Here is a 26,143-nt window from a genome sequence, read left to right as displayed (position 1 = left end):
TCCCCTCTTTGGTTCACAGATATTATATCTGTAAGCATCTCTTAATTTGCTGTTTGTGATACTCAGTGCTGGACAGGATTTTCCTATGCCATTCACGTTCCCTGCAGAATTTCCTCTTGCTGTACAGTTCTCACCAGTGCAGCATTTGCACATGTATGCTGGGGCAACCCAAACCCAGACTGGGCTGCTCTCAGCCTTCTGGGGAAGATAGCTCTGGATGTTCTACTGGAAGAGATGATTCAGAAGGATTCATGACACTAAAGCATCACTGTCCAAATATATGAAACACATCTGGAATGTGTGACACTTAGAACCGATCCAGCTGGAAAGTAATTTTAAGCAAGAGGGTGAGTCTTTTATTTCTCAGATGTTTTTGAGAGAGAATAGATGTTCTCCTCCCCAACCAGAGACTTCTTTCCTTCCTCCTTAATTCTGAGAACATCTTGCTTGTCATAGGCTTTTGTGAGCCACTGGTGCAAATCTAAGTTTAGCTCATGAAAACAAAATCACAGCAATTACTTGTTACTCTTTAAGACCTAGTTTCACATAGCAAAGCATATGCAGTAGGTCTGGTTTTTTTTTTTTTTCTTGTTCCATGCATATTATCATTAGCTAATTATAATCCATGAAAAAACATTATTTTTGTGGGGTCTTGTTTTGTATGGGTTCTGGCAGCTTTGGAAGTCTTAACATCAGCAGTATTAATGCACTGAATCATATAAAAAAATTCTCTCAGTGTTCCAAGTGCAGCTAGAGCACTGAGGTCCCAAATACAGGTATTTCCTGTGAAGATTAAGGGTGACCTTTAATTAAGCTGAGGAAATGCCTGCCAGCTGCTGCTCGAAGCCTAATATTGCAATGGCAGGTGAAGAAGAAAGTGGATGTGCAGGTAGCTTTTGAAAGTGGTGGTGAGAGAGAAAGGTGAAGAGGTGGGGGATGTGGAGATGAGTTGAAGCAGGGAGGAATATAGAGGTACCAGTGTGAAATACAAGAGACCAAAGGATTAAGAGGAACAAGGAGCACAGAAAAAAGTTGAAATCGCACTGTGAAAGGAGATGTCTTATGAAGAAAGCATAGAAGGTGTGGCTTGCACAGTTTAGCCAAGTTGTGGACCTTGTTGCTGTCTGGGCTTTTATTGTAAGGATAGATACCAAAGAGAAAAGAGATGTTCTTAAACTAAAGGACTGAACTTGCCTAAAAGAAAGAAACTTAATCATGGATAAATTTAGGGTGCAAACTGGATTTCTATTTCTAAAAAAACGAGCTTTCCTAAAAACTAGGCTCTGTGGGGTCTCTTAGCTAAAGCCATTACCTTTGTTGAAGCTGTTACTGGGAAACTCCATGAAAGCAATCATATGGCATGAATCTTCTCGGCCTCTATTTCTACAATATATCAAATTTACACACACATAGGTGTAGAACTAGATGAAACATGAAATGAGCAATATGAAAGTTTACATGACCTTCAATGGTGTTATTGTGGAAACTGTGATAGTACCACCATAGCAGTAAATGCTCATTTAGTTTGTATTGGGGGAATTTGTTTCTTGAAAACATTTATTGTCATGGTGTATTTCACCTAAGACATTTTCAATAAGAAACAAAATGTTCTGTAAGCAGAATGGCTTTAATATAGCATTGCTCCTTGAAACTGAAATACCTTAGGAAAGATTGTTTCTATAGTAATGAGTTGCACAAGAAAAAATGACCTGAGAATGTTGGGGGAGGAGGAAGCAGGAGGCAGGAGTTGCTGTTGGCTTTCCTAGTCAAATTCAATGAACTACTGAGTGGTGTTGACACGGAAACTAATGGAGCGAATATTTTTCTTTAGAAGATATATTCATAAATATGAGAAACTCACTGCAAGTGGAAGTCTCTGGTCTCTACATGTGCCAGGGACTGGCTCTTTTATGCTTCAGTGCACAAATTAGAGATGCTTCCCAGGCTTTTGGAAACAATTCCAGATTTTTGGCAACTTCATCATTAGAGCAGTGCAGCATGTTGGAACAAACAAAAGTTAATTCAAATCATTAAGATTTCATTTGTACTGTGGTCACCTCACCTTCCTGCTCTTTATTTTTGTTCTCTTCATTCTCGGATTCATTCTTCCAACATTACTTCTTTCATTCGTAAGATATTAATTTTCATTGTCTTGGAGACTAAGCAGATGCTGTCTCACTTTTCACTCCAGCTCTGCCTTCTTGTTTTCATACAGCTTACATAAAACTGATGCCATTTGGGTTTTGCCTTTTTTTCTTTTATATGTTCTTTGTACTCTTCACACAAATATCTGTAACTCTGTCACCTATTGCATTAGTGGCTAGTTTTCCCAGTGCTTTTCCATGGCCTTTCCCTAAGCAGAAAGACAAAACAAATTCCAGAGCTCCAAGCCCCGGGAAGTCCAAGGCCCCTATCCTATCTTGGTTCTTCCTGGGAACCAAGGCTGAGAACAACTCTTCCAGATACATTTTCATGGAGAGAGTGAATCAGTGCTGAAGGGGAGGCTCCAGAGAAGGCACTTGACCTGGGGGGTAATTGCATCGCCACTTGTCCTCCTAACTGGTGCTTTTATCAATTATGCTAATTTCCTAAAACCTATAAAGAATGTATTCACCCTTGGGGGAGCTGGGCTTTTGTGGACATCTTTCCATCTAATTGCCTCTGAAGGCCTTCAAATAAAGACCCCTTTTATATTACCTTCTTACTAAAATTATCTTGAGTTTCAATTCCAGGTTGGGCAGAAGGCAACAAAACTGGCTGCACTAAATAAGAGTCCTTAACTTACCCAGCAGACCAGAGGAAGAAGCAAACACTGTATGAAAAGACCTCAGCAACTACAGTGATAAAAGTCTTGCACTGATTTCACATGCATTGCTAACCTTTCCCTAACTTGGACAGAATATGAAGCACATGTAAAAAGTTTGTGGCAAGTAAAATAAATTAAAAAAAAAAATCAACTAAGAATCAGCAGGTTTTTTTAACAAAGAAACCTTAGGATGGTAATGCTAAAATAAATGTAGTTTTAAAAACAGGTACATTTTGTACTTATCAAGGGAGATGAGTAAAATAAATACTCTTCAAAGTGTTTAATCAGTTTCTTACAGTTAGTCTTCCCAGTGCTTTAAAGTTTTTCTCTCTCCTCCACAGATAAGTAGAAAAGTATCTCTAATGCCTTGTCTTTGTGAACAGAAAATAATACGTCTTAAAAAGCTAGACCTTTCAAATATCATGAATAAGCACTTAAAAATGTCTCACCAGCTGAGAAGAAAGAAAAGTAACTTAGATCATAAATGGATCAGTTTCAGAAATTGTAGTGATTAACACTATAGTAAATCTTAAGAAAAGCATCCATGAGAAAGATTCTGCCACCTTTATGCAGGCTTAATAATAACTTACTTTGAAAAAAAAAATCCCCACTGGAATTTAGTGAAGGAAGATACTTAGCAGTCATTTTAAGCATGTCAAAGCCTGATCCAATGGTAGCAGAACTTTTGAGATGCTATTTTTGGCTATCTTAAATATTCACTCAGTTTGGAAGAGAACAATTTAATAAGCATGAGTCATCGTGGATTTGTGAAAGGTAAATCATCTCAGACAAATCGTAGTATTTAATGAAATAACTGTTGGTATAGACAGAGCCAGCAGATTTAGCTTATTTGGATTTTCACAAACCTGTAGTTAACTTTAGACATGATGGATTATTGTGTCATGATCTTCTCAAATACAGGACAGGTAATAAAGTAAAACAAAATAAAATAGCTAAGAAACATCAGGGAGGTGGAAAGCAAATGGCTGAGATTACAAAGGCCTTAGCATTTTCACAAAAGCAGGGACCCAGAGGCATCTCTACTGAGATCAATGCCTTTTAATACCAGCTTACATAATATTTAAAAACTGATGGCCTCTCATGGAGGTTCATTAGATTTTTGCCAATGGCTTTAGGTTGTGTTCTGATCTCATAATCAATTTATAAAGCATATGAAATTACATCTTATCTGTTTCAGGAGGATCTTGCAGGCATGGCCAAACCAGACACACAACATTATGAGATGAAAAGAAATTTAATATTCAAACTTATGCCTTTAAAAAGAAGCGAGGCATTTGAAGTAATATTCACATCATTCAAATGACATTTGATTTGCTAATATGATTGAGACAAAGGATTCATGTTTGATAGAACAGCAAGAATTTCCAGGCATACATATACACAAGAGCAGCTGCAACAGCCAAGAGGATTTGCTTTAGTGATCCATATGTGTTCTGTCCTTTTTCAGTGCTGTTACCTGTGCTTGAGGGTGTAAAGGCAATTCCTTTCTGAACTGTGAACCGATTGCTGGTGATAGAAAAGGCCCTTTGGAAGAAAACTAATTTACAACTTAAGCCTGAATATTTCTAAGACCTCCAGCAAGAGATTCACACTGTATATTTTTAGCTGCAGGTGACCTGAATCACTGTCTGGTGATATCTAATATAGAAAGGCTTGACTGCTCTACTCAACGTGCTCTGTACTGCATGAAGTAGAAGGTAGGAATGCCTCTTTGGACCATTCAGTGCTGATTAGTAGGAAAATTAAGATTCTTCAACTGCTATGAAAAGCGTAGCATATATCCAACAAGTAAAATTAAACTTGATTGTAGAGATTTTTGGACAGATAAAGACTTGAGACAATTTCTATAAATTCAGAAGAAAGAAATGTAGAAAAGACTTTTATAATATTATAGTGTTTTACAAGTGCTGATGTATTGAAATCAGGAAATTCTAGAATGTTTTGAGAGATGTGGTTATTAAATGTAGTATATTAAAAGTGTATTAATGAATTTACCATCTTGCAAATTTAATCATTGACTTATTTTGCTGTGATTGTTTTGAGTGGGGAAGTAAAATAAAATCAAGTACTTGGATTTTTTTCCTTGGGATAGCCACGACTCAACCTGTTTTTAACAATGAGGGTGGTAAAACACTGGAACAGGTTGCACAGAGAGACAGTAGATGTCCTATCCCTGGAAACATTCAAGGTCAGGCTGGATGAGGGGGTCTGAGCAACTTGATCTAGATGAAGATGCCCCTCTCCATGGCAGGGGAGCTGGACTAGATGACCTTTAAAGGTTCCTTCCAACTCTATTCAGCGATTCTATAATTTTTTTTGATTGGTAGAAATTTGCCTTCTCTTGAAAAGTCACTCATCTTGATGGTGGTAATGGTGTATCATACACATAAAGTTTATAGTATCACCTTGAATTGCAAACATTTACATTAGTTTAGGTACCACTGGAATTACATTGGCAAATGTTTTGCATGTATTTTTTTAAAATTGAATACTGTTCTGCGGAGTTCCATACAGACTTATTCCACACATCTCTCATGAACTGTATGCACACAAAATTGAATACCAGTTATTACAGCAGGATTCTAGATGGCAAATTGGGCCTCCAACCCCAAAAATATATTTAATATATACAACTCTGCTTACCAGGATAAAGCAACAAGCAAAGCACTGCATTTTTAAGTGTGGTACTTAATTTTAATTCAAGATCTATAAAAATGTGTCTATCAAACACAGTTTGTGTGATATTTCACAGCAAACGTCAATAAACATCAACTCACGGGAATTTTCCTCAAAATCTTGCCTCCAGGAACCCCACAGTTAGTGCAGAGTACAATCCAGGCTTCGTGGACAAGCTGACTGTATGCCTGAAGGTCAGCAAACTAGCACTTGGATCAATTAATAGCAGGGCCATTGACTACAAACTCTCTCGACTCCACCACCAGAAGCAGGAATCTGAGCTGCAGTCCAGGCCTCTGGGAGAGGCAGAATTTTTCCTTCAGCTTTGCTGTGAGCACTGAAGTTCCCGAGAGCAACGTGCACTTCAAGCTGCATAGCCAACAGTCAGGATTGTCAGATGCTAACTCCTTCTGTGATCAATGGGCAACAGTTGTGATGCCTGTTAGCTATCTGTAGGATTTAGTAGTTATCTGTAGGGTTTATTAGCTATCTGTAGGGCTTGTTAGCTATCTGTATGGTTTAAATATATATATATTTTTTTGCAGACAAGCTCTGTTCACACCCAAGGCCCGGGTCCTACTTCAAATCACACTCTATGCAATTGTGCCTGATACTATTCTGAGACTGCCCACAATGCCTGCTGATTTTCAGTCTCTAAAGAATGAATATTTGGAAATGAGAGAACTTAAATCTATAAATGCCAGAAGGGTATAAATTGCTCTACTTATGTAAGTAGAGGAAGCAGCTATAAAAGTAAGCAATAAACAACAGAGGTAAGCAATACTGAACATGAATTTTCTACTAATTTCTGTCAGTGTTTTAAAATTGGACAGTAAGTCATTCAAGAAACCTTCTGCTACCACAGTACATCCTTTTGCTTCCTGCATTAATTTTTTCAAACTTACAGTAGGAAAGAGCTAATCGTAATTTCTCGCTGGTATTTTTTCTCTAAGGAAAACCTTCACTGTTTGCAGCAGTTAGCACTGAATTCTTCTAGTCCTCTGGAGATTTGCACTCATTTCCCCAGTAAAACCTTGTGCTGTCAATATTGCCCCTTGGTTCTTTACAAAACTGTGCCTAGAATGTTCCTATTTGTTTATAGTGGAGATTTGATTATCTTGTAATTTCCTAACATAGTCTTCTCTTAGGAATAAATCTAAGTTATATTGGCTCTATTTCTTATGATTTTGTGGATAATGTCTCCCCTACAGTCTAGGAAAACAAAGCAAAACACAATTCATCTTTTACTTGCAATTCTGTGAAATATTTTAGCTACTTTAATCTAATTTCTTACACATTTTTAATCTTTTACTTGTATTTGAATGATTTCTTTTCTGAAATTAGTATCTGCAGTGTGTAAATGGTGATAAAGAAAAGACAGATACTGGACTTATTTCAGTTATATTTGAGCCCAGCCAGTGATTTTATTTTTTTTTTTAACTCTTTATAGCTGCATAATCCTATATTTCCTATAGAATTTGTTAGTGAAAATAGATGAGGAAATTTGGAACGGTGATTTACTTTCAGATAAATCCTCAAGATATTTAAGGAAAGGTATAGTATGAGATACAAACAAATGAAAAAAAATTAATTCAAATATCTGTAGATACTAAAACATATTACTGCTTCAATGCTAATACATTCCTTGGCACATCCACTGCCATTTCCCATATTTATATATAAAAAATGTTGCTAAGATGGTTTGCCTTAAAAAAATAACAAAACTACTCCTTTATTTTTAGAAATATCTACATTCAGAGAAAAAGTACACTAATCTACCTTCACTGCTGATTGAAATGCAGCCCTGTTCCCTCTGCTTTGAACATAAAGCATGCTCATTATGGTGTAACCAGTTTTCAAATAGCTTTATCTTATACTTTGAATGAAATGCACTAGTTTTTATTCAGAAAAATATTTCACTATCTGATTATAGATCTTGTTGCTTCAGGGGACAAATTAAGAGACATACTTCCCCTCTACAGCCCGACCATAGAGACTAGGCAACATTTTGTGTCTTAGTATTCCATGTGCAAGCCACTCAAATGAGGGCTACGTTGCCACCTCTACATTAAAAACAAGTTTTCTGTCTAGTCTTCTTAAATGATGGGAATAATGTGATCTTGTCAGTTTAGTCCCTGCCCTTGTGAAAATTTGTACTCACATTTAGACTGCTAAGTAGGTACAAAACACCTGCCTGGGTGCATACCTACATCTACAGGCAGCTGGTGAGCCCAGGTCTGTGTCTAACAGCTCACAGGGAACCAGGAGCCCTTTTGCTACTCCAAAGAGAACACAAGTTTAATTCCACAAGTCAGATCAGACATTTAGATCACTGAACAAGGGATCAGTAGGAGCAGGGCAAGAGGCCTCAAGCATTTACAGATGTCTCTTGGTGATGCAGTTCTTGTGTGGCCATGTGCTGGTGTGTAGTAGCTGAGGTCCATCACTGTCTTTCTGAATACTGGTACTTGTCACACTTGCATCACTCAGGAGTCAAGTAGCCTAGGCAGAAACAGAGATGTTGTCCTTTACACTTCTCACCTAGACAAGGAGACAGTCAGCATGTTCCCTAGATTATACAGATCCTGTCTAAATCTGTCCTGGGAACCATATCCAACTTAAGTGCTCAGACCACTGCAGAGTCCAGCTTTCTGTATCATCCATTGGTTAAAGAGCTGACAAAGTGAGCTAAACTCATCAGCAATACAAATAGTCAGGATCACTCCTGTTCATTTTCTGCTCCATGACTCCAGAGGACAATGTGACTTTAAGAGAATAAACTGCAAGTAAAGGAGCACATCTTTTATTTTTGTGTAATCAAGACTGATTTATAACACTGTTTGAAATGATCTATTTAAAACTTCCTTCCTCATACACACCAAAAGCTACAAGACATTTGCTTACACAAATCATTATGTCAGAGGAATTGTATCTGTTTGATGGGTGCAGAATTTTATCTTTTGTTATTCAATATCTTAGTGAAATAAGCTAGATGAAAATGCATGGGTTTTTTCCTCCCTCTTTTTCCTTTAAAGCCAAGCCATTTTAAAATTGGAATAAATTCTTGGTAACTTGGACCTTAGAGGCAGTCATGTCTTAGTAAACTGTTATGACCTTGAAAAAAGTTCAGTGAAACCACAAGGAGTCAGACTATTCATTCTGTTTCTGTTCTCAGAAAAACACCATCCAAATATTGCTGCACTAAATAAATGAAAGAAATAAATATTGAACAGAAGGAAAAACTTGAACTAGCCAAAAGTTAAGCATAGAGCTTACCCCATGCAAATAAGTACCAACTATTGTTTATTGAACCTGAATCAAATAAGGACTTCTTTTGTACATCTCATGCCAAGAATAAAATAGGATTCTCTCTGCCACAGGGTCCCATAGGCAAAGTCCCACTGAAATGCTTTTGTTCACAAAAAAAGGGACAGTCTAGTGCAAACTCTGAATACATGATGAAAAGAAGCTCTCCAAAAAAAAAAAAAAATATACAGAGAACAGACATTAAGCTTAACTTCTCCTAAACAAGCACTAGAATGAAATGCCACTAAATAAGAATGGAGACCAGTGGTTACATGTGATAAATTATTTGGCAGTTGTTATTTGCTTAAACACATATTCCCTTAAGGGGGTATTTATTATTCCTGAAAGCTTATCTGGGAACAAGGGGAAACTTGAGTAAGATGCTGGATGCAGCAAGCAAAACAATGTGCTAAATGATTTATTATGTAAAATTTGTGTACAATTTTAAATATGTACAGTTACATTAATTTTGCAAAACAATTTTTTTATTTTACTTTTATTTTTAAGTCATGACTAAATAACTTTTAACTTCACCATTTCCATTTTTTAAAGCAGACTGATACTACATAGAGAGGATGAACTTTTCGTAATTATGAAAAGATTGAAAAAATCAAATTAATTTTTTTGGGTACCTGTTAATGAAATTTGGCATGCTTCAGAACTAAGTCAGCAAAGACACATGAAGCAGTACAGTTAACTCACATTCAGCTGCCAAAAAGGCCCACCTATTGAGCAGATAGCTGGCATTCATAACCTACCAGAAGCATTTATGTTTATGTAACTATGAATGGTATTCTACTGAAAAAGCATATCAAAGCTTGCCTTTTTTATTGATATTACAAAGAACATTTGCAGAACTTGGAAATGCAAAACATCTAAAGCTCTGAGTAACTTCTTAGCAGACATAGCCCTACATTTTTCTCCTTCCTTTTAACAATCCCATAATTTTTGAGAAAATACATCATGAGTGCTAAATCAGTCTTAATCATTCAAAGGGAAATTATTTACTTGTTATTTCTTAATACACAGAGAGGGTCAAACTAACCATTTGACTGCCTTCTTGACCAACAGCAGCCTTTCTTGTACTCCTTCCGTGATGACTGGAGCAGAAGCCAGCTAAGTCAGTAGCTGGCTGAAGCAGCCACAGTTATCCTAAGATTTTATACGGAGAACAAAGAAGGATGTAACTCCATCCTCTGTACTAAAAATAGTTAGATAAGAAGCCAAAAAAATTTCTCCAGTGTTGTACTCCATTCAAGACATAGTATGGTTTTAATAGAAGAATAAAACCCAAATGGCTTTAAAATTATTTTACCATATCTGGGAATACAGATGCTGCCATAGCTCTCCCCTGAAACACATTAGTGACACCAATTTCCAAGCAAGCTCTCACAGGCTCTTAACAGCCAATGATTTCCTTCTTCATGTTTGCTTACCACAGAATGGTGGTAACACAGATCACTGAATATGCTTGCTTCTGTATGTCTGAAATTTGATTAAGTGCTCGCTGTAGATTTTGGAGGACAAGACAGCCTACATCTTGTTTCCACAAAAGGCATTTAGTTCTTTACTGAATAACATTTTTACCATATTCTCTCACCTTAAAATATGATTTAGTAATACATCTGAACTCACATTTTCTATGTCTATTAAGGCTTGTTTTCTACTTGTTACAGAACAAACATAAACCCCTAGAAATCTGATTTTGAATTGTGTGAGTCATTTTGAACATTATCTTATTGACTGAAGTAAAAAGAATAATTTTCTATTCTCCTTCTTGAAGAAGAACAGTAAGTGTTTATGATCTTGAAAATACAAAAATGTAGCCTTGGTGGTTTTACAAATAAGGAAGCTAGTGGGAAAAATCAAACACCAAAACAGCTTTTACTTAAAATGCTCAATTTATGGAAGAGGTATGATTTTTTGATGAAAACTAATGAATTGCTGTAATGTCTACTTCCAGGTTTTATAGAATGAAAGAAAAATCTCTAAATTCCTGTGGTAAAATTTTTTGTAAAAAAGAGAAAGAAAAAAATAAAACAATCATTTGGTAGGCAAGTGGTTAGGGTACCTTTTTAACCTGCAGAGAATTTGGGCACCAGTTCTTTCTCCACAAAATGTCTAGAGATGAAATACTGATAAAAACAGGAACTGCAGATGTGAGGATTCCTTTTTTACTGGCTCAATTTAGTTTTTTCCCTAGATGACTGTGTGAAGCTTTCTTCGCAATCCCTTGAGAGGTTGTATTTAAATCCGAAAGTTAGACTTGGATCTGAGGGCAAGTTAACATTCTGTGTCCCCATTTCTTGTGTTTTTTTCATGTTATTTTTTTAAAAAGTGAAAGAGCAAACCAATAGACTTAATAGCCATAATGTCCATAAAAATGCTTCGGATGCAAGTTTCTTAAATGCCAATATCTAAACACCACATTATATGTCATATGAGCATTCTTTTATTGGTCTTCCTCTCAGTAGCAGAAGAAGGACAGCTGCTAATTATTTTCCCAACAGCTGAAATAACCTGCCTCTTAGTTTGTTAAACCCCCACCTGCACCGATACCTTTATTTTTCCCAAATATACATAAAAAGTGGTGCATGTCAAGTCAGATGTTATGACAATACATGTATTACATGTATGTACACCAAGTATACAGACTTACATAAAGGATGGCACCTCAACAAAAGTGTAGAAAACCACCTGCATTTTAGACCTCTCAATGTTCAGGACAATAGGTGGCTTCTGTCTTTTTCCTGTGGATTTCCCTTAGTTCCTAAGCACAACCAACGTGCTGTGAAATGGGTAGTAACATACGCACTGTATACTAACAGAATGTGACTATCTCACTAGCCTTAGGTGACCTTTTAAACTCCCACCTTGCACGTGTGTTCAGAAGGGGTTCAGAGGAGATGAATCTCAAAGAGTGTTAAAAATGTCAGCAGTGGCCTTCTGGCACTTGGGTTCTAAGCCAAACGGACTTGAACTCATTTAAGAAATAGTGGGATGCTATTAGAAACCTTTTCTTAAAGGACACAGAATCAGAGCTACAAGAAGAAGAGAGAGAAAAATGAGATGACACATTAAGGGGGAAAGAAAGCTAATGAAAAGGCAAAGCTGAAATAACCTTAAATCATACAGCCTTAAAGAAAGTTAAAGAAAGTTATAGCCTTACATAAAGCAGCCTTTTGGACAAAGAGAAAGAAATTGGTGTTTCTGGTTATGTATAAACTGCTGGTCTCATGAGGACATGCATCCTCCTATACTGTCATGTGAGTCCCAGTCATAAATATCCACTGGGTTCTGTTCACTTTTCTAATCAAAATAAAGGAAGTTTGTATAGACAGAAAAGGTATTATATTGCACCATGGTTTGCTGCTGAGGGACCAAGAGGCCAGAGCATGTCATGACCTCACTATTTAGCAAGTTTAGTCCTCTTATAAATTATACACACTTGGAGAGATGAAATATATTGCACATTCCTACACATTATTTACATGGTGGCAATAGACAGCAAGATATCCCCCCATCCCCACTATCAAAAAATAATATATTGCAACAGTACTGAAGATATTAAAAGAAAAATAGATCCAAAGACTGTTGATGTTGATTGAACTGGAAAACAGGCCTCAAAATGTAAAATCTTATTATCCTTATCATGAAGACCGGTTCAATGCTGTGAGTCATCAGGACTCTAGAGCAATTCTTTTAACATTTCTGACAATGGTGTTTTCTTTCTGAAAGAGCAGAACAGGAGAAAATAAACTATTTTTAGTTTCTGACCTGAGAATATTCAGGAAAAAGAGAAGGTCCATCTCATAGAGGCTCTTCTGTGGTTTGTTCCCAGAAAAGCTTCAGTTGGAGGGGTCAGTTTTCTCTTAGTGTGTCAGTGGTTCCCTCCCTGACCTAGGGATTCCTACAGGAATGTATGAAGCTCCTTTTAAGCGCTAGCAAGCCACTTCAAGAGCATAAAGACAGATCTCTTTATCTAAGGATGGAGCTGAAAGTTTCATCTGTGATCTTCAGGACTTCCCAAAACTTCACATTTTATAAACTTAGCCATTAGAAGAACTTTTGTATACTAATAGCTTAAGTAAAACACCAAGATTCCAATTCTAAAAATGTTAAATTCAGAAAGGCCGAATCCTAACTCTTGCCCTGCTCCTAACAAAAACCAGCCAGTTCTGATCAGAGAATGACTCCTTGGTTCCCCTCTTAATGCCCAGTTTCAAGTGAGGGGAAGGAGGCATGTTGCCAAAACCACACCAGAAAGCCAAGGGGGCACTTGAAGGCAGAGACACGGGTGCAAAGGCTGCAGTACAGTCAGACAGGTACACAAAACTCTAAGAAATGCTCAAATAGTCCAAGTACTTTGGTCCTGTGGGCCTTGACAAACAAAACAGTCAAAGAACATCTCCACCCTCAGGAAAGAGTAAAGCAGCCCTCAGTTTCACAAGTGCCACTTTCCCACTGGCAGAGGAACGCATGTGAGATCCTGCCAGCCTGGCCCTGGGGGTGAGCATTGCTACTTGAGTTCCTGCTCCTTTAGCGCTCTGATCCCCAGCATCGCATCCTGCCTAGTGCCTCCGTAAGAACAGGGAGCTCCTTTCAGTGTACCACTGTAGCTAAATATTTAAGCTGTGATACACAACGAGCTTGTTCCACCTATCAAACTGAAACAGACACTTGGCCCACAGAGCTAGAGGCTAGATGGCCATTTAAAGAAAAGTATGCATAATTAAATTCTGTCTCATTTTATGCCTTATCCTCCCTCTCCCCTTTTATCTCCAGCTACCATTAATAGGCTCCTTTTCATTCTCCCCTTCTTATCCTTTTTCCTTCTTTCCCTTTCATCCTTGTTTATGTCTTTTTCATTTTCCCCTACTTTAATTTTTTTTTCCAAATCCTTTTGATCATCTGCCTCCTCAGCTTCCCAGCTCTTTACCCAGCTGTGTTCATGGGCTTTTCCATTTTATATCAGCTTCTCCCTCTCTTCTTTCTTACTACATTCTTACTTCTTCAAATGAATTAAACCTTATTCCAGGAAGCCCAGGACCTGATTTCAGCATTGTCTGGAACAAATGTTAGTCACTCTTCCCTAATGAGCAGATTTGGATGGAAACAAAGCATATGGCTGGAAGGAACAGTGTGAAAATGGGGTGATAAAATCAGTGGTATGAAAATGAATTTAATTACATTATTCTTATCATTGTATCATCCAAATGCTCATTTGCTTTGACAATGATATCTGTTCAGCATGTGTGATATTTTAGCCATATAGTTAATGTGTAGCATTGTCTCTCATTTGTTATTAAAAAGCAGTGAAAGGTTTGTCTAAATGAAATCAGATTTTCATTTTAACAGCAGGAATATAATCTTCAGAGCAGGTGATCTTGCCAAGAGTGTCTGTGCAGGTCATGTATACAAATATCTGTTTTAATTATTCCCATACAAATATGCTTCCTTTCTGTAGCTGTAAATAAACACATACACCCAGCAAGGTAGACAGGAATATGGGGTAAGTTATCCAGTTACAAATTAACCTCATTATCCATTAAACTGATGCAAATAGAGTAAGTAATCTGTTCACTTTCATGTGCTTTCATGCAAAGTGCCTCTGCTTTGAGACCTCCTATAGTTTCTCAAGCTCCTAGTTTGCAACTAACACTCTTGAACCAAAGATTTTTTTTTTTTGACTAGCAGTCTAGTATCCTTTTTTTTCCAATTAGAAAAGTTATAGTCTTCCAGTCTACTGCAGCATCTGCACATTCCCACGCCCTCCAGTCATGCACTGTGAGAGTGATTTGCAGATCAAATTTATACCCTTCAAATTGGATGTGCCAGAAAAATCTGGAACTGAAGTTCAGAAAATAAATGTCTTTGAGTTTACCTTATGAGATTCTCTGAAACCTACAGGTGCTTTGGCACATTTCCTCCTGATCTAAACTGATCTCTACTCTAAATCTGGGGACATGTTATTTGGGGTTTTGGGGGATTTTATTTTTTTTTTTTTGCCACTGAGATTGGTAAATCCCCTCTTTCCCTCCTGAGCTCTCCTTTTGCAACAATGTCCTACTCTCTTCTGCACAGTACCACATTCACCTCTCTCTGTTCAATGATGATGAAAACATCACCATTCACACTAATCTATCATTCTTCCACTTAAATTTGTGCAGAACTGGTCCTTGAGGATGAACCAGAAATCTTGTGTCAAGTAAAATTATTAGTCAGAACTAGTGGTTCTTAATACTTTTATTTTTTCCCAGAGAAGCATTAAATGTCTTTTTCAAATAAACCAGCTGCTGAGGATGACATAACACAAACTCAAAGAATACTCTCAGTATAAACTACAAAGTAGACCTCTTAAATTGATAAAGTTACTACTCACTCCATTGTAACATCTGAAAAAAATCATTTACCCACATTTTGAAGCATCTGAAAACATTCTAGCACTCCACACATTAAAACTTCTCTTTTAATATTGGATCAGTCCTCTGCAAACTCTTTTATTTATGTATGAGTAATATCCATAGCATTAATTACTTAAAGTTTTTAAAATAGTTTGCATTTTATAGACTGTAATTCATTATAAAACAAATACTACACGTATATTACACATGAAAGCACTGACATTCCTTTTCACTCTGAAAAGAACGAAAATAATGCTACTGATATATTTTCTGATTTCTCCCACCTAAAGAACTCAGTGAATTGAAAAATATGTCATCAATGGAGATCAGCAATCACATAACATACACATACATAATGAGAGCTTTTTGCATCTTCCATTGTGTCTTGTAGACTGCTCTCCTCCACTAATATTTCTCAAATGGGCTGGGTAGAAAGGACCATGAGGTATAAGCAGACTGCAAAAGTCTTTTTTGTGTTAGCTACTGGTAAGTTCCAGCTTTCTGTGTCAGTCACAATTGTTTTACCATTTTCTGAATCCATTTATTCTGGGTCTCCAATTCCTCTACCCCTTCACAGCATCCCATTTCATTAGTGCTTCTGTTACATGTTGGGTTTTTCTTAACTGCACCTTTCCTTTCTTTCTTTGCTACTCTTCCATTCTTTTCCTTCCCCTGACTTTGGTGTTTCTCTTAGAGTCTCTGCTTTGAAACCGAATCACAGAGAAGAATTAAGAAAAAATGAGAAAAACTGTTCTCAAAGGCATCATGAGCAGCTGAGAAATGTTTGCTCCTCAGTAAAACCTAAAATGTTCAGTGACTAGGAGAGACATTTTCACTTACATTTATCTAAGACAGACACAACTAATACAGCTGGTGTTCCGCTGTTAGTGAAGAAAGTCTTGCGGCCAAGTGAGCTGCAACAGATTAAAGAAGCTGCAGCACATTTATGTCAAAATGGTATTTATAAAGGTCAAAATATAACTTATGATGACTGAAGATCTAAGAATTGGTTTTGGAGAAAGTAACCATAAGTGGGCAAAAATACTGCTAAGTTATGGGAAGAGGAATTCTATGTAATTCTTGGTTCTTTCTTTTTTGTGATGTACAGAGTGACAGCTTTCTCACTAAATTATGCCAGGCACTATGAGCCTTACAAATATGTGACATTGTTTACATTATCTTCTTGTACGATCACTATTTTTAATATTAGCAGAAATATTGACATGCCATGCAAGTTCGACTAATTTAATAAGTCATTCTTTCATCTTTATGATTTCATTGCCTCCCAACTCCTGTCAGATTTCATTTCTAATTTAAATTTATGATTTTAGCAGTGCACTTAATGACTGTTAGCAGAGCCAAACACACAAAGTTCAAAGCTAGAAAAAGGCATGAACAAAAGAGGCTATTTCCTTTTGGTGTCTTTAACATCTACCTCTGTGCTATCTTGTAAGAGCATCTTCAGACACAGCCTTAAGGCCAAATGCACTGTAAAGACCTCCCATGCCAAATAACTTCACAAAAATTTTCAGACTGTTATTCCCCAAACTGGTGGCAGAATAATGCAAGAAGTTTCCAGACCATCCCAACAGAGAACATAACCCATAGCAGGAATACTGCCCACTCTGCAGATGGATTCAAGTCTCCCCAGACATACTCCTTTGGTCCAGGCTTACAAAAGCTGTCTTTGTATCATTATGCAAAGCCACCAGTTGTGTCAGTCCTACCAGGAAGACGACCTGCTCTTTGTCAAACTAGGTGTCCATGGTTTGAGGAATGGCCTTAGGACAGAGCCATGCCTTACAGTGTGCATAGCTGGACAGCCTATTGCTCCATATGCACATCTTGACATTGAATAAGGACTGCACACTGGTAATCTACTTCAGGCAGCCTCTTAGCCACCAAAATGTTGTAGCTCCCGTGAGTCACGATGGTGAACTCACAGGGCTCAGGAGCTTTATGTGTTCTCCATTCAAAGAGAGCAAACAGGCCTCACTCTGGCATTTCACCATCACCTTTGCCTCATTCTGCACAGCTGCATATCAAAATCAATATGGACAATGGGGAGCTGTCACAAGCACAGGATGGTGGTTAGCATCCTGAAGTGCAGCCTAAGTGCTGCTACTGGCTTCATTGGGAGCAGGACTGCTGTTGAAACAGGAACAGCACTACTGGTGAAAACATTACAGCAGACAAATCAGGCATAGGCTTGTCCTTCTACTAGTGTGATCAGGAAAATAAAAAATATTTTGATTTCTCCTTTTGGGTTTTTTCCCAGTTACTCTGCTCCAGAAGCTGTGCATCCCTGGTTTTGAGGCATTTCAGAGATGTTAAGCTGTTATTTCCCATAACAGAAGCAGTTACTTCCCATTATAATATGGATTATTCCAAAGCATTTGGTACTCAGAAGGAAGGAACTCTAATCTAGGAAACTTTTAGGTTGTATCTGCAATGCTTCTGACCACAAAGATTATTGTACTTCATTCATTAATTTATACTCTGAAGAGCTCTATAAATTCATTGTTTGCCCCTGAACCTTTGAATTTGGCAGCGGTATAGCCCTGGTGTTTCAGAAGTGTTTTAATCTAGGTGTCTTACAACTTTTTGGTGCCTGATTTTTAGTAGTATTCTTTTACTATTTTTTTGTTTGTACGGTAAACAAAATAAGGATTTTTGATGAGAAGTTGCCCTTGGCTTAGAATCTATCTGAAAGAAGAGAGAGAACAACGTTTTCTTATTTGACAGAGATTCACCTTTTTGAGAGCTGTAAGTCCTTCAAATGTGGCTCGATTGTTTTTATATGGGTAATGGTTTTGCCCCAAACCACAGGTGTAATTTCCACTAGTAATGGTGTGATGGTAAAAACCCCTGAATCTTCCACAATTCAGCTTTCCTGTGCATATAAATCCCATTACCTTTAATCTAAGTTCTGCACAATAAGCAACAGCAGGATCAGCACTCATTTTGAAAAACAAAGTAATAAGTAATGATTCACCACATCTGCAAAGCCTTCCTGAGTTTTATTTATCATGCTTTTACTTTGACAATCACTCTTCTCATCAGAATGGGTATTTAAACTTGTGAAAGGAATCCATTTCAGCATTATGTTTTAGCACATACATTTGTATCCATCATAATTCTTAATCTAGACTTAATAAAATAATTTAACAGTATAATGTAAAATATTAAGTAATTGATTTTTAGCACAATAGTGCACGAAGCAGGAGAATCAATAGCATCCATGGCCACAACAAATTTCAAATTATCATTCCCAATGCTTTTGAAAAATCAATGGGTAGTTGATTTGCTACTAATTTTATTATGTGTAAAATGCTAAAAAAAATTCACTGCATTTAAATAAAGTCATTCTCTGGCTGAGTACATTTCTGCTCTTATTCTCTCCTGTGTTTGCTGCCCCCTTTGTTTCCTCAGAGCTACACTATTTAAATAAGCTCCCATTATTTTCAGTGGAATGACTTGCTAAAGGGAAATATTTGTGTCCCCTTCACTGGACATCTGCTGTTGGTATGAAAGCAATCAAGAGGAAAAAATGATGGTATGAAGCACATTTAACTTTCACGCCTCTTCATCATTCTGCACAAGTGAACACCAACAAGAATTCAATCATAAGTACATCAAAATATATTCCTCCCCTTTCTAAAAAAGCAGATATTAAAAAAGGAAAATAAAGAATAAGAAAAAATTGCTAAATAACAATAGATTTTACATGTGAACCTTTCAACTGTTTAGTACCTCTCCTGACACGGTACCACCATTAAAAAATAAATCATTCAAATACTTTGAAATACTTAAAATATTAACTAAATTCCACGAATGACTAAGACAAACTGCGTACTTTAGAGATGTCATCATTATAACATATAATTTACTAATAAACAAGTTTTTAACTTATTAGGGTAAAAACCTGCATTCATCACAGGTGATGGTGTGAGAGTTTGTACTTACATCTATGCTCATATATTGCCTCTTTGATGGATTCTGCACCACTGACAACTGGGCCTGCCTGCTTAGAACTGCCTCTGATGAGATGGTGTTCCAGTATTTTGCAGCAGTATAAATTGTTGTTAAAGAAGACTTCATGGGAATTTTTTTTTTATTTGAAAGACAAGATATAAAGTTCACATTCTTCCACTCAACTATGACTGTATGAAAAAAAAATCTTCTTATTCCAATGGGATCCATATGAATAATGTCTCATACATCTCATACAACAATTGCATCAAAGTAATAGCAGCAAGTGGTCTGGAGATGCTGCTGACAACATGAATGCTACATTGCTAAATCAGAGGTAATAAACTAGTAATAAAGAGGATGGAGGAATGATAATTCCATCCATCAATGACTGTTTTTAAAACCCACAAAGAGAACCAAAGAGGTTGCATATTTCACTTCTTCTGTTTCACAAACTCCTAATTAGCTGTAAATGAACTTTCAGGAAAACTTAATCTTATGCCAAGGCACAGATCCTATTATCTGATGCTAATTTAGAGCTGTGCAAGAAAAATGAGAAAAACATATGAGTGAACAAACTCAAGAGAAGTTCACAGGCAGAAAGGACACTAACCTTGTATTGAATGTGGCTTTTCAGTTGGCTTTTGCTTCTGTGCATTTTTGGTGGAATGAACCCAAGATGTCAGAAATATGTTTTCCCAACTGGAAAAACCATCTGAAGGGCATTTGCAGATATGATCAGTCAATATTAGCACTGATGGCATCAGACATTACTATTTCAGTTGTCTGCTTCAGTTCTTTCCCTTTTATGAAGACGTCTGAAATGCAAACTTTTGTCAAGCATTTCTAGGGATTACTCCTAAAGGGAATGTTCCATCTGACAGAAACCTTCAGAGAAGCCCCCTCTAGAAAATGGTTTATCTATGGAGAGGGATGGACTAGATTATTTTTAGCAGAAAAAGTAAAATGCTATAGCTTTGCTGGTAAAACTCTGTGTGTGTTCCTTCTATTATGTAATAATCACCAATTTATTTTGGAACAATTACTCTGTCTTGGAAGACTGAGAAGTTAGCTTACTTCACAGCGCTCATCTAAATTCCGATTCTTCTGGTTTCACTCCTTGACATGGTTGATTATAGAAGCACTGAACAGAAAGAATAGCAACTTGAAGTTCAAATGAGTAGGGAGAGGTGGAACAGTACGGAACTTTGAAGACAATGAAATTAAGCCTAAATTTGTAATAGAAAAGGATGTTAACCCAGATGAATGACAAGATCAAAGCAACGAGTGACAAAGATGATATTACAGTCGGTATTTGTACAGACTTTGAAGACTGAATATATGAATATTTGCAAGTATTTGCATTTAATCAATTGTGTTTCTGCTTCTTTCTGCTCCTGACCAATCCTAGACAACCTCACACAAACTTGAAGGTTGTACACTCTTGGTAGGTGTTTTTTTAACACTGTTTTGTACTTGGACTACTTTGCCCTCACCTCCTGTATGTATCTTCTGATAATGAGGACAGAGGCACAGCTAAGGACAGGCACATTTTGGGAGAAGCTAAGAACAAGTAGTAAAAAAAAAAACCAGTCCTTTTCTTTACAAGGTATCAGGAGCTAGAACAATTATTACAAGCCATGTTACATATTCAAAGACGCAAAGGTGAGAAGTGAGATGATTTTGAGTGCAGTAATGACTCTGATCAACCTCACCTGGAACACCCTCCCATAGCCTCTGCCCATTAGTCCCAGAAGCACAATTTCAGCTCACCCTGGGGCCTTCAGTTTCTGCTGGAGCTGCAGTGTAGGACTGGTCTCAATAGTGCTGGTCACAGACCCTGACGACCCAGGTCCCAGTGGGTTTATGCTGGGCTTGATCTTGGACCTGTCTTATTGCAGTAGACCTGGCTCCCCATCCCTTACGGAGCAGCCGACCCTTCCTGTTCCCTGACAGAAAGCTCAAATTTTAGGAGGCCTGCCTCTCACATATACATACAGACGGATGCATTTCTAAGTGGAGAGTAAAAAGCCACAAGTGTTTTAAGTTTTTGTAGATGGTTAAACACAATAGTTTTCTAATGAAATGCTGACAATCAGGTGAGACATAATTTGGCTTGCAGACATACAAATACATCAAAACACAATGCGGTATGAGGTGCATGTTCTTCCTTGTCTGTACAAAACACACAAGTGGTAGAAAGAGACTATGCGGATCATGGCATTAAATTGTTACAAGTTTACAAACTTCGACCTGCCTAGGCTACACTCTCTATTATCTATCTTATTATAATAATTATGAAATAAATATTCTTCCACAATTCAGTTAATTTTTTTGGGGCTTGAACTAGCAGTAACCGTCTCTGTACAGTGTGTTCTGTTGCTCTTTGCTTCCTTCCTGACATTCAGATCCTAAAGTTCCCCCACTGTTTTACTTGGACACTTGAGACCTTTTTCTCACTTCTATTTCAACAATTTCTGATTAAAGATTGCTTCTCTCTAATCTTTTAAATACTTCTCAAAGATCTGGATGTGTTTTCTCTCTCAACTTCCAACTATGGTTTAATATCAAAGCCAGTAGTGGCCATGTAGAATTTCCTCAGCTATTATAAAAAATGTTGGGTTTTAGCAGCTGGAAACAAAGAGGACTTTGGTTTTTGTTACCAGCAAATTTCAGAGTGATCAAGTGAATAAGGCAAGATGTCCTTGTGACAAAATGGATAATTATTGTTGCTTGCATAAGTAATTAGTAATTAAAAAAAAAAAAATAAAAAAGGAGGCAGTCATATTACACATGGCAATATCTGATAGGGAGCAGTCACAGTTGTGATAAGCACATTTCAGTGCCAAATCAATAATCAGGGATCAGTTCTAGTGCCAGCACACCCCAGCAGCAATAAGCAGGAAAGATGAGCCTCTACTGGCAATGGAACATTTAGTATGCAGCAACTTTTGCAGCTGCTTAGATTGGTTTAGATTGACCTTAGATTCCAAGCAGTTCTTTGTGGTTCCTTGGAGGACAGGAAAGACAAGGTATGGGGTGGATGTGATCTTTTAAGGACACTATTGGAAACTCATCCTATGACTCAAAAGAAGGTGCAGGTAGGCTTTTTCAAATAAACCCTGGAGGAGCTACAATTATCACTGAAATAGGTCTTCAGTAACAAATGAAACCATTATAGCATCTATGGATACAGATACATTAAGTATTATGAAACAGAATATAATTGAGTATAATGCAATCAACAAATCCTGGCAGACAGATAAGCACACATACTTTTCTTTTTGTAGGTTTTGACAAAAATCATCAGTAAAAAGGCAAAGAGCATCAGTAAAAATCTGGGTGAGAAGATAAAGCTACCTAAAGATAAGTGAATATTAGATGCTCTGTGTTTAAGAAAAGCCCCAAATGGAAAAAAAAAAAAAAAATTCTTTTATTTTTTGGCACATATTTCCTTACCTACAGAGATGATGTTATATTTTTGAGTGGTTCTTCAGACGAAGGATTGCCTCTGGAATTTCACTGAGCAGAAAAGTAGCTTTGATAAAGCCAGAGAATTGGAATTGTTGCCCGTCTTTATTTCTGTCTTTTTCAAAGCAAATAGTACTTTCACTCACTAGCCATACTTAACTAAGAAAATGTGCCCCTGTCCCAGGAAGAAAATTACTTTTTCATCATATTTAAACAGCAATGTCATTGAAAGATTCATGAAGCTTGTCTGTCTGAGCTTTAAAACAAGATGGAGTGAGCTAGTGAAAATCACTCTTGTCTAACTACTTTATAGTGCAAAAAATAGCTTTGAGCTGTGAGAGTGATGTTATCTGCTACTGAACCAAAAGATCAGGTGACAGCTGTGTAACCCACATTCTTGGCCACTTAATCAGCATTGTCACGGGTCAAAAAAAGGCAGGGTGTTTGGGCCTTCCTCCAATATTTGAATATGAGTCTTTGCTTTTCTATTTCTGCTGTAACATGAGCAAGAGAGTGTTCCTGCTTTGTATCATGATAGGAAGGGTGACTTCATGCTATGGATTATGCAGGGTGGCCTTGATGTCTTACAGAATTCGAGGTATGTTTACTTGTTCTTGTGCCAGTAATACAGAATGAAGAGCACTGCAAATATCATTAGCATCTTAAAGGTAACAGCTAAATAGATAAACACAATCTACATATCTAACTGTTAAGTGGAGATTTGTGCCTATCCAAAGGATTCTTCCTGACATAGGTCAAGCAGACCTGTTTCCACATTATGGTAAGTATTTGGACGTCAGACCTCTCTAACCAGTAAAAAATTTCTTGTTCAGTTTGAAATTTTCAAAAATCAGTTGCCAGAAGTAGCTCCAAGATCTGGAATATGGGAAGCGATTCTGTAAGAGAATGATTAGCTCTGCCAGTGAAGTTTCTGTAATAAACAGTGTAATTATTCATAATTTATCATCAGGTTAATTTTCCCTCAGTGGGATGTATACAAATTCCATATTTAAAAATAAAACAAAATCTTTTCAATGAAGGCTGGTTATGTACATTGATGCACATTAAAATCTAGAAATGAGTTACAACCATTTCCAGATTTTCTCCTTATTCTACATGTTGTACTGTCTCATTCATACTCCTGTCAGCAGGAATAAATTTATTTGTGATAACTGGGAACTCCTATGCTCCTCAGTTGAAGTATGTATATGTAGGGAAGTGTAAACATGTTTTTCTTTGAGGTGATCCAGTTCAAGAACAGACGCAAGGTATCTAATGTATCTGCTTCTCAGTGAAAAACAATCAGCAAGGTACTTTTTTTTTTCCCCCATGCAGATGCTTCCAATCCCCTCTGTAGTCACAGCTTAGCCTTTAATGAACTCTCTTGAATGCATTCTTGGAACCAAACCACCAGTGAACCTGCGGGTTTTGTCTAGTCTTTTCTTGATGCTCTAGTTTTTTTTGTATATTTTCTGGATGGTTTTCATGTATGCTCCAGCACTGGACACAGTGAAACACAGCTCACAATTCCCGATCAGCCACGCATGACCTGTATTTTCTATTGTTCTTGTTGGTTTAGCAATTCCCTGGAGCTCAACCGTGTCTTAGATTTGCTGTAATTAAAGGAGACCGGTTGTGTCTTTGAAGGTCAAGCACTCTAGCCTCACTCACACTGTGACTGTGACCAAACACTCTTATAATGCTCTTCTGTAATACTCGGAACTCGGCAACTTTCTATCTCATCTTCTCTAAACTAACGTCAGATAGCGATGGATATAGGCATGGATTTTTCCAATTCCCTGTAACAAAGGCAGGGTGGAGAGCTACTGTTATATGTCTGAACACCATACTTCACCACACTGCACGGCTGATCAGGGATACGATTTCACGTGTACCTGGACATTCTGAACCGAGAGAGGTCATCATTAGCATAAACACTGGTGTAACTGCTCATTTCTGGGTTTTTAGTGGCAGAAGACAAATTTTAAAGTTTATTTCGTTGCAAGTTAAATTACTTATGACATTTGAGTTTTTTTAAGTTTTGTGCTACAAAGGTAACTATTTCCAGACCAGGTATAGTTCCTAATTTTTGGAAGCTATAACTGCAGTTTTTAAAGAAAACAGAAATTGCCTCAGTTATGTAACCAAGAAGAAAAAATCAATTTTTTTAAAAAAATTGAGTTTTTTATTGCAAAACACCCCTAAGTTACCAAGGCTTCGGAGAATTAAGGCAATGTCTTTTTTGGGGGGGCGGGAGAAGATTGAAGTTCTATGCAAACAATAAACTAAAAGAATACTTGCTATTGAAAAGAAAAAGTCTGACGTCAGGAAGCACAACAATTAATGCTATTCTGCCCCCTTGCGTTAATTTTTGAGGTAGCTGCCGTAGCCCCACACATCCCGAAGTTCACATCCCTTCGCGAAGACTGTGTCAAGTCGCAGATGCATTACCCAAAACATAACAGAGCAGCGTCCCGAAAACAGCATGGTTGGGCCATCCCTGGAAATTACACAGCTGCCTGTCTAAGCTCGCACTTAATGTGCTGTATGGAAAAATAATTCAGAATACGCACAAATAACTAAATATGTTGGAGCTCGCACGGCTATGTGGGGGATGGGTAGAGTTTAGAGTTCAATTGAAAGCCGCAGCGAAGCCGGCCAACTACATGGAAAAGCAGCACGGAGAACATGTGCTGGAGAAAAACCAGAAACCAGAACCTGAGCTCAAGCTCTTAAAACCAGCATTATCTAAATTCTTGTTCTTATCGTTTTAGTAACTCACACGGAATAAATAAGACATCAAATTTGGTCACAGTTGCACTTGAAAGGAAAAGCTTTCATTGAAAGCGAGGGCCAACAAAAATATTTGCACCTCTAGAACTCCACTTCCGTTTTAAAACTGTTTTAAAACCAGCGAACACATCCTTGCAGTGCCATGGACACCAGGAGCCAAAGCCCCAGTGGGAAGACGGCTGTCATGCAGCTGTATTTCAAACACGCGGAGATAAACTGCCATTTTAATATGATTTTATTTCCATCAGTCCCTCTCTAATCCTGCTAATTCCTGACATTATTCTTTACTCGCAGGACTCAGAGCTGCGCCCGTGTCTTGAACCGGGGGCCGGGCTGGGAGCTCTCCGGAGATCCTTTCCCGAAACGCCCTGGAGCGGCGAAGGGCGGCTCTTACCGAGGTCTAGGCAAGGAGATCAAATTTTATGATCAGCACGCGAATGCGAAGCAATTAATGTACAAAGAAGTGTGGCTCCTCGCCAGCCCAGAGAACCCCTTATATCTTAATTTCCTCTCGGTATCAGCCGCTCGCCGTGCGGCCAAGGCTCTCACGCTTGCGGTTCCCGCGGAAGGCTGAGCAGTGGCCTCCAACTAGTTCTTCCGACAGACTCCAGACCTCCTGTACAAACAAACCCAAGCGCTTATGGAAACCCGGCGCTCTCCTCCTCTCCTGCGCTTCCCTGTCCCGGTGCTCGGA

At 37.7% G+C, this 26,143-nt stretch overlaps 1 long non-coding RNA gene across 1 annotated transcript in view; it reads right to left on the bottom strand.

Moving 5' to 3' along the window:
• LOC131576518 (uncharacterized) overlaps positions 1-22,854 on the bottom strand; it is a 28,056-nt gene extending 5,202 nt beyond the window's left edge. The window contains exon 1 of the long non-coding RNA XR_009277000.1: positions 22,645-22,854. This is a non-coding gene — a long non-coding RNA (uncharacterized LOC131576518). The remainder of the gene's footprint in view (positions 1-22,644) is intronic.
• Positions 22,855-26,143: the final 3,289 nt, after the last annotated feature.

Source organism: Poecile atricapillus, chromosome 2 (assembly GCF_030490865.1).
Source record: "Poecile atricapillus isolate bPoeAtr1 chromosome 2, bPoeAtr1.hap1, whole genome shotgun sequence".
NCBI classification, from domain to species: domain Eukaryota; kingdom Metazoa; phylum Chordata; class Aves; order Passeriformes; family Paridae; genus Poecile; species Poecile atricapillus.
This window is presented reverse-complemented; position numbering and strand designations above follow the sequence as displayed.